The following is a 14,934-nucleotide window of genomic DNA, read 5'->3' on the forward strand; positions in this document are numbered from 1 at the left end:
ACTATTTTGCAAATGCTACCCTCTATTTATACAATTTCAGTTGGATGGACAAGAGGCTTAAGGAAATTAGGATGCAACATACAAGTGTAAATAGAATGTTAACTTTACCATATGCTTTAACAACTTGTTTGGTCAAATTTCTGGGAATTGAAGTCGAAAGTGTTTTTTATTACTTTTATTATTAAAAAATGCTTGTATTATAGAGTTAATATGTTTAATTTGATCAAGTTTTTAGGAAAGGGATAAATGTTTTTGAGTAGTAACATAAGTTGCTTTTGGAGGTTAATGGATGTTTTTTCTGAAGAACTTTTGAAATCTTGATCACACTTATATTGATAAGAATATTTTTCAAGTTGATTAGTCAAACACAAATTACTACTCTATAGAAGTATTTTTTCGAAAAATATGTCTGATAACAAATACTTTTAAAATAACCTGATTTTAAGAGATTAACCAAATAAGCTATAATTGTGTTAAAATAGTTTTTTGTGAACAGAAGTTGCTTAATCGTGTGATGGAATGGTTTTTTTTTTCTTAGTGGAGTATATTACTCAAAAGGAAGCCAAAAATGACTTTTTTAAAAAATAAATACAAAATAAAGTAAAAGAATGAACCAAAAAAGAAAAAAGCTATGTAGTTGGTGACTTGCTGATTCACTAAAATTACATAGTACTATACTTTCCTCCTAAGTAAACTTTTTAAAAATAGTTTTGAAGAAAGAATATATTCTCTAATTTTATATTTTTATATTTATTGTTGGAATGTCCAAAAAAAATATTGAAATCCACTAATAAGAAAGACATTATAAGTTTTTTTTTTGTTCAAACTATGAAAGATAAGGAATTTGTTGGATTGAGTTTGGAGAGGGACAAATAGCATAAGAGATTCTTTTGTTTATTGGAATAATATTATATTGGCTTAATAATATTGACCATGTTAGTGAGTTTTAATTAAACTTAAACACTCAAAATACGACTTGTTTAATTTAGACACCTAAATATATGATTAAGATATGTTTTATCAGATACTTTTATTTCAAATTTGAATAAGAATATTGTCAGCCCTATTGAATAAGGCAGCCCATTGCTACTTTGAGTATTTTTTACTTAAGGCCCTAGACATGCCAGTTGGTAGCAAAGGCCTTAGTTGGATGACACAACTATTCAAAAATATTTCCTCGATCGTAATTTATGCGATATATTTCTTTTTACTTTGTCCTCCAAACACCAAAGAAAATTACCTTTTCTTATTTAACCATTATTTGATGGCATCCTCTTCATTACACTCGGGTCGTACTTAAAACTTTATTGTAAAGAAAAGTCAATTAAAAGTAAGTACTAAAGTGACTTTAATAAGAATAATTGCCTAACATAATAAAATATTTTTTTATTTCTTTAACTCCACAAAAGTAAGCATCAAATTGTCTTTAACAAGGACAATCTGATAATAATAAACTAAATAAAGTCTTCTTTTATTTTCTTAAACTTCATATCCAATCAAATAGTACCACATCTATAGGAACGAAAAGAGTGCTACTTATTCTTATCTAAAAGGTAATACACACACAAAACTATTAAACTTTTGGACCTACCCTAAGTAAAATAACGCTATATTATTTCTAATTAATGTGACGTGAAAGAGCATTGCAAATTNTCCAAAATTCGACATAATACTCGATTTTGGCCTTGGTTTAAGGTAAAATTTCAATCACATTAATAAATTTATTTTATTGCCTTAATAAGTGAACATTTATATTTTATGTGTAAGTTATTAGTATTTAGTTACATATTTCCTATCAACTTTGTTTAAAGAGATAATATTTATTTTATGACTTTGCATTGTCTTGGAAGCACTATTTTTGTTACTCTTACAAACATTTTTTTTATGAAGTGCATTCTATAATACTTCCAATTTATTTTATGTTCACTAAACTAATATTGATGTATTTTTTATTTGGTAGGATTGTGTTGGTGCGATTGATGGAACATATATAGAAGGGAAAGTTCCTAAAGCGGTGCAACAAGCATATCGTAATCACAAAGGAAGAACATCACAAAATGTCTTATGTGCTTGTGATTTTGATATGCGATCTACCTTTGTTGCTGCTGGTTGGGAAGGTACTGCACATGATAGTAAAGTACTTGAGAATGTACTTGCTGAACCAACGTTACAATTTCCATTTCCGCCACATGGTAACTTTAAATTACATCCTTAGAATAAATATTATTTATTTACACAAAGTTGTCTCATTTACGTCATATATGCTTTTAGTAATTCTTTATAAAATGTTTTATGGTAGATAATTATTATGTTGTTGATGTTGGTTTTCGAAACACAAAAGGATTTTTATCTCCATACAAAGGACTACGCAAGTTCAACGTGAGGAAATTGTCCGTACTATGTGGGAGGATTATATTAAAGACTAGTACACTACAATTTATGTTCAATTTTTTTTATTAAATTAAAGTTAGATGAAACAATTACTTAAGTGGAGAACAAATAACTTTGTAATAATTTATTATGCGATGTTATAATTTTTTGTTATTTGATAAGATTGAATAAACAATTGGGGCTATTTTAATAGTTTTACAACTTATGGGATTTTTATGTTTATGAGAAAATATACAACACAAAAATTTCATATTGCATGTCCAAACAAACCTTCAATTTCATCTCATGATTACATATCATGATACCATATCATGATACCATATCGCATGGCCAAACGGGCCCTTAAAGAATAATTGCCTAACATAACAAAATCTTTTTTTATTTCTTAAACTCCACAAAAGTAAGCGTCAAATTGTCTTTAACAAGGACAATCTGGTAATAATAAACTAAATAAAGTCATCTTTTATTTTCTTAAACTTCATATCCGATCAAACAGTACCACATCTATAGGAACGAAAAGAGTGCTACTTATTCTTAGCTAAAAGGTAATACACACACAAAACTATTAAACTTTTGGACCTACCCTAAGTAAAATAACGCTATATTATTTCTAATTAATGTGACGTGAAAGAGCATTGCAAATTGTTATGACACTGACCTAGAACTATATATATATAAAAAGGTCACTTAAAATTATATATTAACTAGGTATATATTTTAATTCTCTTGTTTTGATGGAAGGCCAGTTGGATTACCTTGTAATTTAGTGAACTTTTTGACACTTATAGATAATAATAATAATAATAATAATCAATTGTATTGGTTCATCTATTATTACTATGTTCGAGTATTTACTCATGTTTTATAATACAAATTTACAAAAAACGCCAACAAACAAACAAACAGATTAAAAAACACACACCCTATTCCTACTTGGCTCGTGACTCTTTGCTTTTTCATAGGCCTTGAAAATCAAGTCCCAAAATGCTCATTTCATAGTTGACATAATATTAGTAGAGCATGTTCGGATAGATTTATCGCTTATGTTTTACAAATTAAAAATTATAAGATAACATTTTTAACATAATTTTATTTAATTTTATATAAACATAAAATTACTTTAATTAAAACACTAAAAATAAATCGATTCAAACAAACTTGTCTTAATATTTTCTATATATTCCATTAAAGAGTTGCTTCTATATTCCAAATGGGGACATTTCACGTCACATGACTTGCATCAAATTTTCCACCGGCCTATGTCTTTTTCCTTAGGTTGAGAAGAGCATTATCCTCTTGTTCTTCTTTTTATTGGATGTTAAGAAGTTATATTGAAGTATTTTACGTATTATTTGAATAGTTTTGATCTTTTAATTTCTTTAAAGTGAGATTTTTTTTTAATCTCCATCGAATATTTATCAAATTTTCATAGTTAAATTTTAATCCGACTGTGAAGATATCATATTTGGAATACAATTTTAGTAGTTTATGTTATTTTGGTTTATTTCAATAGTCTATAACAATTTTTCGAGAAGCAATTTCTATTATTATTTTTTTGTCTATTTTTTGTGTTTTGTGTAGTTTTTTATGTCATAATTATTTTGATAAAAAAAATTCTGGTATTTATGATTACCTTTTCTCATGTTAAATTTAGCTATTATAGTTTGGTAAACATTAAAAATGCTCACTTTTGGTGATCTTAAATGACCATAACTGCTTAAATAATACTTAGAAGACTAATTTGAACCTATTATCAAAGATAAGGGACCATTTCTGTCACTTCTCCCAAAATTCTATAACAATTACATGAGCGGAATTTGAAACTATATGATAACTGTTTTTTTTTTTTTTTACAATTACGAAGACCGATAAATGGCTATTTATGAAATTTACCTTAATATTACACCATGCTTAGATTTAATTGGATTTTTTTAAGTAAAAAATTATACTATATAAATAAATAAAATAAACTATTTATTATATATATATATATATATATATATATATATATATATATATAACGACAAAGACAATTTTTTAAATAATTAGTCAAAATCACACAAATATAAATCTCACGTGTGATATTGTTGCATTTTTTTATATACCTACCAACCTTGGTCCACTATAATAATTATTTTTTGAATCTACTAGTAGTTTTTATTAATTAATTCTTTTGCATAATTGAAATTTCATTTCTTCCTATTTTCTGCACCTGGAAACAGGAATCAAGTTCAGAAGTATATAGAATAAAAACTATATGGTATAAATAGGATAAAAATGAATTATTTTAATTATATATAAACCTTTTAATCCCTTTGCCATAAGAAAGATTTTAATATAATGGTAAAAGGAATTCAAAATTTTCTTTTGATTACAATTTTAAATCCTGGATAAATTTTTTAATATAAATTTTTAATTCTAAATTAGTCGAACATTAATTAGAATCTGGTATTTTGGGCCACAAATAAGATGGAATTTTTGGTTTATTTTGTTTCTTCCTAATACTACCAGTACTAGTCTTTGTGAAGTCATGGTCCACAATAGACAAATGGTTGGATGATGGGTTGGGTGGTTGTTAGTTAGGAGGAAATAATGCGACTTGCTTTTATTATTTCAATTAAAAAAGTTATTTTTTTTTAATTTTAAGAAGTAAATATTTTTTTGAATTTTTTAACCAATGGAAAAAAAACATGTTCCTGCAGCTCGAACACATGACCCCTTATAAAGGATAGATGAAATCTACTCATTAATTTTATATAAGATGAGTAATCGTACTATATGATCGTTTGGAATATATGGGCGGCCATGCACTACACACAAGAATTCAAAATTTTCAGGATGGGAACAACCTAAGCCCTCCATATTCTGACGTTATAAACATTGAACAACAATTTTACACCTATAATATTTAGAATAGTGATCGATTCTTAGAAAATTTATTTGAGAATATATTTTTTGTCATCATTATATATAAGGGAAACTATGCAATCAATTACGAATGATATGCTTGGCAGCAACACTGCAACTTGAGTTTGGTACGAAAAGAAAACACCTTTATGTAGTATTTATGAACAAATATAGGTATATAATAATCAAACATTCACATAAAATTATTTATGATTTTCTCTTTGAAACCGTATTTTCCGGAATAATGTAGAAAAGAAGAATCTTCACGCATTTTTTTTTTTTTTTTTGCTGGATTAGAACATTTTGTTATTTGCAAAAAGTCCAAAATGACATATTCTTATCGAACCTTAACAACTTTGTCCTTTAAGTGACAAAAGGGTAAGCCACTTCAAAGGGAAAACAATAATAAATTGTGAATTTGCCCACTCATCCAAATTGGTCCAAATAAGTAATTGGAAAGCAAAGGCTTTCTAAGGGTTGATTTGATTGGTGGGATTACAAATAATAAATTTCAGAATAATTATATTTCTAGTTTGATTGAATTTTTAAGGGAAAAAATTTTAACTTTGGTCGAAATTGTTGTTACTATATCAAACTTTATAGAGGACCTTTTACCCCTGCAGTATTTAATAGTGTATTTTAAAGGTATATATGTGCCCACGTGGACACGTTACTATTTATAATGATGCAATATTTATGATGTCCACGGGAACATATATATACCTTTAAAATACACTATTAAATGATGCAGAGGTAAAAGGTTTTTTTCAAAGTTCGGTATTGTTACAACAATTTCGGTCAAAGTTCGGATATATTTCAGACATTTTACCCAATTTTTAATTTTGTAATTAGTAATTTCGACATTATTTATACCATAATTGTGATATTATTTGTATATCCCACTAAAATACTAAATGTATGATAATAATCACTAATTGCTAATCTCCAGATAAAATACCAAAAAAAAAAAAAAACTGGTGTCTTCTCCAAAGTTTTTCCCCCAAAAATCCTTCTAAAAGAATAAGGTTAAAACCTAAAATAAAAATTCACGTACATGCTTTGAATATAATATAGATAAATAATTGTTAATCTTTAAAATATATATTTTACTATACTGTTGATTGTATATTTTTCCTCTATAAAAAGATTTTATCATAGACAAAATTGTTAATTATTATTTTTCTCAAATAATTTTTCATTTAGTTATTATCCTAATATTGAGGATTCCGAAATTATTATAAGTATAACTATTAAGTCTTTACTTATTTGTAATTGGTAAGAACTCCTAATAATTAGTAACTTAAAGTTGACCAAAAATTTGCTTTTTAAATCTTTCCTTTTTTGAACTATATTAAAAGTTCTAACATTTAAGACTTTAAAATCAATATTTTTTTATATTAAATGGTAAACAAAAAAAATAATTAAAAAAAGAGGCTCACATTTATTTAAATAACTTTTTAGCCTTCCTGTATAAATTCTAATCATTTAGATAGATATACCATTTATTTTAACATCACTTTCTATTTTTTAATATATTTATTGATATGACACAAGATACGTATGCAAAACACTTGCACCAAACTAGTAATATTAAAAATCGATGATTATATTGATGGATTTCATGGTAATCAAACACATAAAATGATCACATCATGGAAAATCCTTTTTTTTTCTTCAAAAATATACTTTTGTTATACAAAATATATAATTTAATTACAATCAAACCTTTTACAACAATTATATATTTTCTATAGCGTTTATAAAAATAAATAAATTCTTTATAACAATATTTTACTATAATGAATATAAAATACCAGACAAGAAACCAATTAAAACATTACATTATAGTGGCAAAAAAAAAAAAATAGCTAACACATCACATTATAATGGCAAAAAAAAAAAGTGAAGCTAACTTTTTATGTTATGTTATAGGAACAAAAAAATATCAAACAAATAATATCTTTATACAGAAATTAGAAATTTAACTGTGTAAACTTCAAGTTATAATTTTTATAAAAAGACTTTTATCATATATAATTCAAATTATACAATCAGACCTCTCTTTTTATTATAATGGCCAATTTTTTTTTCTTTGGGAACTAATTTTTTATATTATGGTATATAATATTTATTTTTATAGGATTATTTTGTTATAGTAGTCCAAAAAAATTATTCAAATAAACAATATTACTAAAGATAGATTTGAGATTTGACTGTATTTATTTCTTTTTTATCTAAACAGATAAAATAATTCAAAATACCAACCAACCAAATCAAAAAACATTTAAGCCAATGTTTTAATTTGTCTTTATCTTTGACAACTTTTTGTCTATATATATATATTATGCCTAGGATACAGCTGGCTTTTGAGTAAAACTAAATTTTCTCTATAAAAACTTGTATCTTTTTCATTATTTTATCAACAATTTTCCCCATTTCTTTTCTACCCTAGATGGCTAGAGCAGAACAAAAAATCAAAGTGAAAGTGGAGTCACCAACTTCTGAATTTTATGTTGAAGTGAAAGCAAGTGATAAAGTGAAAGATTTGATCAAAATTGTGAAAAAGGTATGGGGAAGTGACTATATGTTACTTAGCCATAATTCTGTTGAAATGAAGGGTGATCAGACTTTGTCTACATATGGTGTTACAAATGGCTCCGTTATCAAAGTCACTGTCTTTGCTGAAGAACCGTGAAAGACGATTAAATTTGTAAGTTCATCTAAGATTATTTTTTCTTAGAAGTTGTGGTGGTGTAGGACTAGATGTTATGGTATTGAGTTGATGAAACAAAAATGTAATTTGATGTTGTTGGATTGATCAATGGGATTTTTTATGTTGTGATTTTGTTTTATGCTTATAATTTTTGTGATGATTTAATTTGTTTTTTACTTAGTTGGTGGATAACAATTGGTTATGCTTTGCAAGTAGATTCTGAATGTATTGACTTTAGATCTTTGAATTGCGTCTCCCCAAACTTAAGTATTAGTTGATGAATCAATAGTTAGACGAGAGCGATGGTAATTCAATAAATATTTTACCTTTTACCTTTTAGGATTGTAATGGGATAGATACGATCTATCTATCTATCCTTAAGTTCATAGTTAAAAGTCTCGGATTCTTGAATATAAATAAAATCTTTTTCTCCCTGAATAGGTCTTACACAATGCGAATTTAATTGAACCGGGACTCGATATGGTGGGGAAGCCAAAAAAGAAAAAGGAATAAAAGGAAATTCCTTTTCGTCAATCTAAGAACCCATCATGGTATTTCATTTCTTTTTTAAAAAAATCATCCAATCACTAATTTTGTGAGTTTCTTAATTAATTATAAATTATAAATTTTCTTTTTTTCTTTTCTGGGAGGATCTGCAGTTTTTTTTTTTTTATATTTTAAGAATACTATACGGAAGTCTATGACGCAATTTAGCCTACATATTTGAAGCCCAATTGTTTCATGGTCATTTTGGTTATCAATGCTAGAAGCCTAGAAAGACATAATCACCAAAAAATCGGGTATTGGATAAACACCTCATTGGAATTTGGCTCATCAGTAAGAAGTTTCCGATAGAAAAAATATATTTGTTGGCTTCTTAATAAACGAAAGGTTTTAATTATTTATAAAGGATTATCCATACAAAAGGGAAAGGGAACTGGTCTGAAGCAGTTACATTAGCATCTCTTTCTAGAATGTTAGCAGCAAACGAAAGAGATGCGTCTAAAATTTCTAGTTTGTTTATAATCATATATAGTAGGATCCTTTGATTTCCTTCTGTATTCAGCTAAAGCATCAGCGACGGTTTCTGCCATGTGATAGGAATTCTGTTTTTTTTTTTTTGGGTGATTTTCCCCAGTAGTGTAAGCGATATGCTAAAGTTCAAGGGCTTGGAAGAGGATTGTGTGCATCAGTGGCGGAGCCAGGATTTTTAATAAAGAGGTTTAAAATTTGAGAAATAAACACACGAACTAGTGAAAATTTTTTACGAGGATTTATATGGAGGAAAAATATATTCATGAGTAGAACATAATTTACATAATATCTAAGGGGGACCACTTACTCAAAGTTAAGAAGGGGGATGAATTGAATTTTTTTTGTAGACTTGTAATCAATTGTCACTATGTACTAGTCGACTTACTTACTTGCAGGTTAGTTTTAACAAAGTTATAATATACAATTAGTGAAATGAAAATAAAGATATAAATTTTTATCCTATAAAGTTTTGGATTAAAATATAATTTTTTGAAGAAACTCAGATTAGTTCAAAAATGTCTATATTTATCCTAACAAACTTTTAGAGTTGTGTGCGTGTTGCCGCGTTTGAAGAAGAATTTGTCCAAACTAGTCAAACTAATCATCACACACACCTAACAAATTTAAGTTTGTATAAACAAATATCTTAAAATTTATATTACTAGTCTTCTCATTCTATGTAACCAAACCAGCAGCCAACAACTTGCAAACTACCAACTAAGAAAATTTAGGTTTGCACAAAGCTTCAATTTGAAATCGTTTTTGTTATGAATTAAAATTATTCATAGTTACAAGGATAAATGTTAATATTAAATATTCAAGTTCAAGAAATTAGTAATTAAGATAATTGATAGTTTAAGATAAATCTAAATAAAATATGTTAAATTTAAAATGATATTTATTTATTATGTTTTTTTTATATGTCATAATCAAAAGAGTCTGTGCATTGTTATTGACTAAAATGTATATAATGCTTTGTTCTCTCCAATCCAATTAAGTTTGCTACCAATACCCCAACCCCTTAAAAAAAGTCGTTGCCTTAAGTGCAAAGAAAGGAATATAAAGTACGAAAATATTAAACATTTTTGTCAATTTACATACTTATTCTTTGTTTATTACAAGGCTTTAAAGTATTATTTTCTCCTAGCCATCGTGTGGTATTTGGTACCTAAAGAATTCGATTAAATTAGATTTACATCGCATATGGCTTAATAAAAAGGGAACCATTTTTTATAATGGATTCTTTCATTCTATCAACTCAACCTCGATATTGGTGATTAAAATTATATATATAAAAATTTGACAAAACTCAATAACTTTAACTTAAGAATTTCATATTTATATTAAAAAAATCACTTGATATGTATAAATAGTCTATCAAAAATCTAAAAAATATTAGACTTAAAATCCCGACCATCTCTCTCAAATATACCGTCAAAAACTGGGATATAAAATATATATTTGGATAGATATATATTCACGTGAACACTATACATTTTTTGCCTATTAAGAAACATTAATGGTTACAAAATTAAACCTTTGACGGATCGTTTGGTATGTGAGATGAAGTAATCAAGGATATCTCTTGAGTTGAGATATTTCATAAGATATTACTTTAACTTATCTTCTATATTAGATAAAACAATTCCGTGATTAATTAACACCTCATATTAAAAATGAGACAAAATTAATCTTAAATAAAAAGAGATTATTATCTTTATCCCATTAAGCAAAGTACCAATATCCCATCCCAAAAGCTTATTTATAGTATACTCAATAACATTGATATATCCTCTCAACATTCCAAGACAACTTTATATTATTTAAATCTTCAATTTCTTCCTTCCCCTATTTTGTACAAACAATGGCTAGAGAACCAAGAATCATGAAGATCAAATTTGAGTCTCCAACATCAGAATTCTATGCTCAAGTTAGAGAAAAAAGTAGTGTAAGAGAATTGATGAAAATAATCAAAAAGGTATGGGGAGATGAATACATGAGACTTTATCACAAGTCTAAAGAAATGAAAAGTGATCAATTTTTATCTGTTTATAATATCGAAGATGGATCTATTGTCAAAGTTCAAGTTCTTGCAGAGCCTCCTGATCATCGTCAGCATCAGCCACTAAATGATGTTTGCACAAACAACTTCAAGTTCATGGAGAACAACAAAAAGTTAAATAGGTTTTCAATTCTTGGCTTAATTCATTCTCTTTCTTGAGGTGTGTACATATATTAAGCCAAGGGTCTTTCAGAAACAGTTTCTATGTCTTTACAAGATATAGATAATGTTTGCGTATACATCAACTTTAGATCTCACTTGTGATATTTCATACACTGAATATGTTATTGTTGTTGTAATAGTTTTATGAAATTTACTTGATTGTTACAAAATTGATGCCAAACAATATAATGATTCCAAGAATGAAGGTTACTTCACTTGTTGTATGAGTAAATATTCCATTGAATTATGTATACTCTTTCTTGTTTGTCCTTACCATGTCTAAAAAGAATCATCTAATGGAATAAAAGATTAAGAAAAAGGTAAATTGTTTTCTATGAATTAAAAATGGAAGTAGGATAGACAAATTGAAACTGANGTAAATATTCCATTGAATTATGTATACTCTTTCTTGTTTGTCCTTACCATGTCTAAAAAGAATCATCTAATGGAATAAAAGATTAAGAAAAAAGGTAAATTGTTTTCTATGAATTAAAAATGGAAGTAGGACAGACAAATTGAAACTGAATTAGAGGACTAAATAAATACTACCATATTATTTGAAGTTTTCAACTGCATATATGAGATTAAAATTGAGTTGATGAAATGGGATAATTACACAAATGATGGACTAAAAGTGAGTAGAGTAGTTAAAAGGACTTCCTTTTGCAACATAAGTGTCAAATATGAGGACTTAATTGAATCTTTTAAAAGTATATGGGGCCAATTTTAACTCTTTCAAAACCATACAAGGGCTAAAAATTCATTTCACCCATGTATCCCCAAGTCCTGAGGAACTCCAAATTACACTTTTCTCCCCGTCGGACATCAGTCACTGTCGCCGGAAAACATGTATTTGGCTTCTTTTTCCCGGTGACTTATTTCCTCCGATAACCATTGAAATAAATGATTAATGGAGCTCATATGGTGTATTTGCTATGAAAAGGCAAAAACGATATGCTTCCTTGTTCGAGTTTTTTCCGGCAGATGGTTAAGTTTGAAGTGAAATTTACAGTTTATTCGATGACTGTGGTAATTGATGAATTGTGTAAAATGGGGGAGTTTCATAAGGCAAGAAAGTTCATGGATGAAAAATTTGTGAAACCAAATAATTGCACTTATAAAAAACTATTAAAAACATATATAAAGAAACCAGATTATTTTATTGTGAAGGTAATTTTGAGGACAATGGAGAAGGAAGGATGGGATTTCGACGCGAAAAGTTATACACTTCTGATTAAACGTTATTCAACTTTTGGAGAATTTGGAGAAATGAAGAGATTATTTATGGAAATTGAAGAGAAGGGTGTAAAGCCAGATGTTCATTTATACACATCTATGATTAGTGGTTATTGTAAGTTAGGTAATGTTGGGAAGGCATATCAACTGTTCGATGAAATGACTGAGAGAGGACTTGTTCCTGATGGTCACACATATGGGGCTTTGATAAATGGGTTATGCAAGGCTGGACTAATGCAAGAAGCTGAAGTTCTGGTTAATGAGATGCAAAGCAAGGGAATTTGGATTAATCGAGCTATATTTAATACGATGATGGATGGTTATTGTAAGCAGGGTAATGTGGATGAAGCGTTGAGGTTACAGAGAATTATGGAGGATGAAGGACATGAGCCTGATGCAAATGCTTACAATATTATTGCTACTGGCCTGCGTAAGCTAGATTTGCATGACGAGGCAAAGAGGTTGTTGCTCTCGATGGTGGATCGAGGTGTAGCTCCAAATGTATTGGCTTATACGTCTTTGATTGATATTTACTGCAAGCAGGGTGAATTTTTTGAAGCAAAAAGGATACTTAGTGAGATGGAAACTAAGAGAATTAAGCCTAGCACGGGAACGTACAATGCCCTGATAGATGGTTATTTCAAGAACGGAAATTTTATTGAAGCAAAAAGGGCACTTATTGAGATGGAAACTAAAGGAGTTAAGCCTAGCACGACAACATATACTGCGTTGATAGATGGTTATTGTAAGCAAGGAGATTTTGTTAAAGCTAAAAGGACACTTATTGAGATGGAAAGTAATGGAGTTAAGCCTAACACCAATACATACACTGCGCTAATAGATGGTTATTGCCAGAAAGGTATGATGAATGAAGTTTATAAGCTAAGAATTGTCATGGAATCTAAGGACTTGATACCTAACGTCTATACATACACCTCACTTGTCCACGGGGAATGCAAATCAGGAAATATTGATGATGCTCTGAAGCTTTTCAACGAGATGCCTACAAAGGGTTTAGTTCCGAATGTTGTGACTTACACAGCAGTGATTTCTGGCTTATCAAAAGAAGGCAGATCAGGTGAAGCCCTCCGATTATACAATCAGATGATAGAGGCAGGCGTAATACCCGATGCTGCTGCATACTCTGCACTTAGTGTGAGAAATTCTTCTCTATAAACTTGTACATCATGAACTTCATTTGGATTAGATTTAGAGATTTAGCCAGTCAGAAGTATATATAGCAGATTGTTTTTTATTAAACTGGAATTCACTAAGTTGAACCATTAGATATTGTACATGTCCTTGTGTATATGTTCTTGCTGTAATATCTTCTGCCATGTCTAGAGTTTGTATTCTAGTATGTACATGTGCATGTCAAAAGGATTAAAACTTAAAAGCAAGGACCATATCTTGTGCTTGTTGAAAAGATAAGTCTTCATGTGCAGTATATAGGTGTAGACCCCATACTTGTAAGTTGTAACTTGATATCAGTTGCATGTTGAAAATATGAAGGTCAAGAGCCGTTGCTTGTTGCATATAGAAGAAAAAATTATGCATGGTTAGTACTTCAGATATACTCGGGAGTGTTATCGAAGACAAAATGCTTAAGCTTTTGTAGGACTTAAGCCTTTAAACGCAAAAGACAATTAAAGCATGAACTTTAGTGGAAAGGGTGCAAAGAAGGATAAAGTAAAATAAGCTGAATGTGATTTAAGAATAATAATTATGAGTACAAATGAAAATTTTAGTAAGGATAAAAGAATTAGAGTTTTACAATTAAGTTATTGTTTAGCCTTAGGATAAAGTCCATTGGTGATAAGGTCTATACTTTTGTACCTTTGTGGCTGCACTAAACTGTCAACTAAGTGAGGGTGAAGCACTCAGCCTGTTTTGCACCTGGCTTCTGAGTTTTTGACAACACTAATACTTCGTTTATACTATCTCCACAATCTTCTTTTCTGATTACTACCCTTTTGGAAATTGTAGTTTTTGGCGGGACAACTGGAGTTGCAAAGGTCCTCTAGCCAATGATTACCATGAAACGGAGAAGAGTAGCGAGACTCTAATAAGATATTTCATTACCAATGGAACTTGGGACAATGCAAAGATGCAGAACATCCTATGAGATAGCACAATTCAGCATATCAAGACCATTGGAATTGGCTAGTATGACACTCNTAGGATAAAGTCCATTGGTGATGAGGTGTATGCTTTAGTACCTTTGTGGCTGCACTAAACTGTCAACTAAGTGAGGGTGAAGCACTCAACCTGTTTTGCACCTCGCGTCTGAGTTTTTGACAACACTAATACTTCGTTTATACTATCTCCACAATCTTCTTTTCTGATTACTACCCTTCTGGAAATTGTAGTTTTTGGCGGGACAACTGGAGTTGCAAAGGTCCTATAGCCAATGATTACCATGAAACAG

At 28.9% G+C, this 14,934-nt stretch overlaps 1 pseudogene; it reads left to right on the plus strand.

The window, feature by feature from the left end:
• The first annotated feature begins 12,031 nt into the window (after positions 1-12,031).
• LOC125864803 (pentatricopeptide repeat-containing protein At2g32630-like) lies at positions 12,032-14,669 on the plus strand (annotated as a pseudogene).
• Positions 14,670-14,934: the final 265 nt, after the last annotated feature.

This window comes from Solanum stenotomum, chromosome 5, assembly GCF_019186545.1.
Source record: "Solanum stenotomum isolate F172 chromosome 5, ASM1918654v1, whole genome shotgun sequence".
Lineage (NCBI taxonomy): Eukaryota > Viridiplantae > Streptophyta > Magnoliopsida > Solanales > Solanaceae > Solanum > Solanum stenotomum.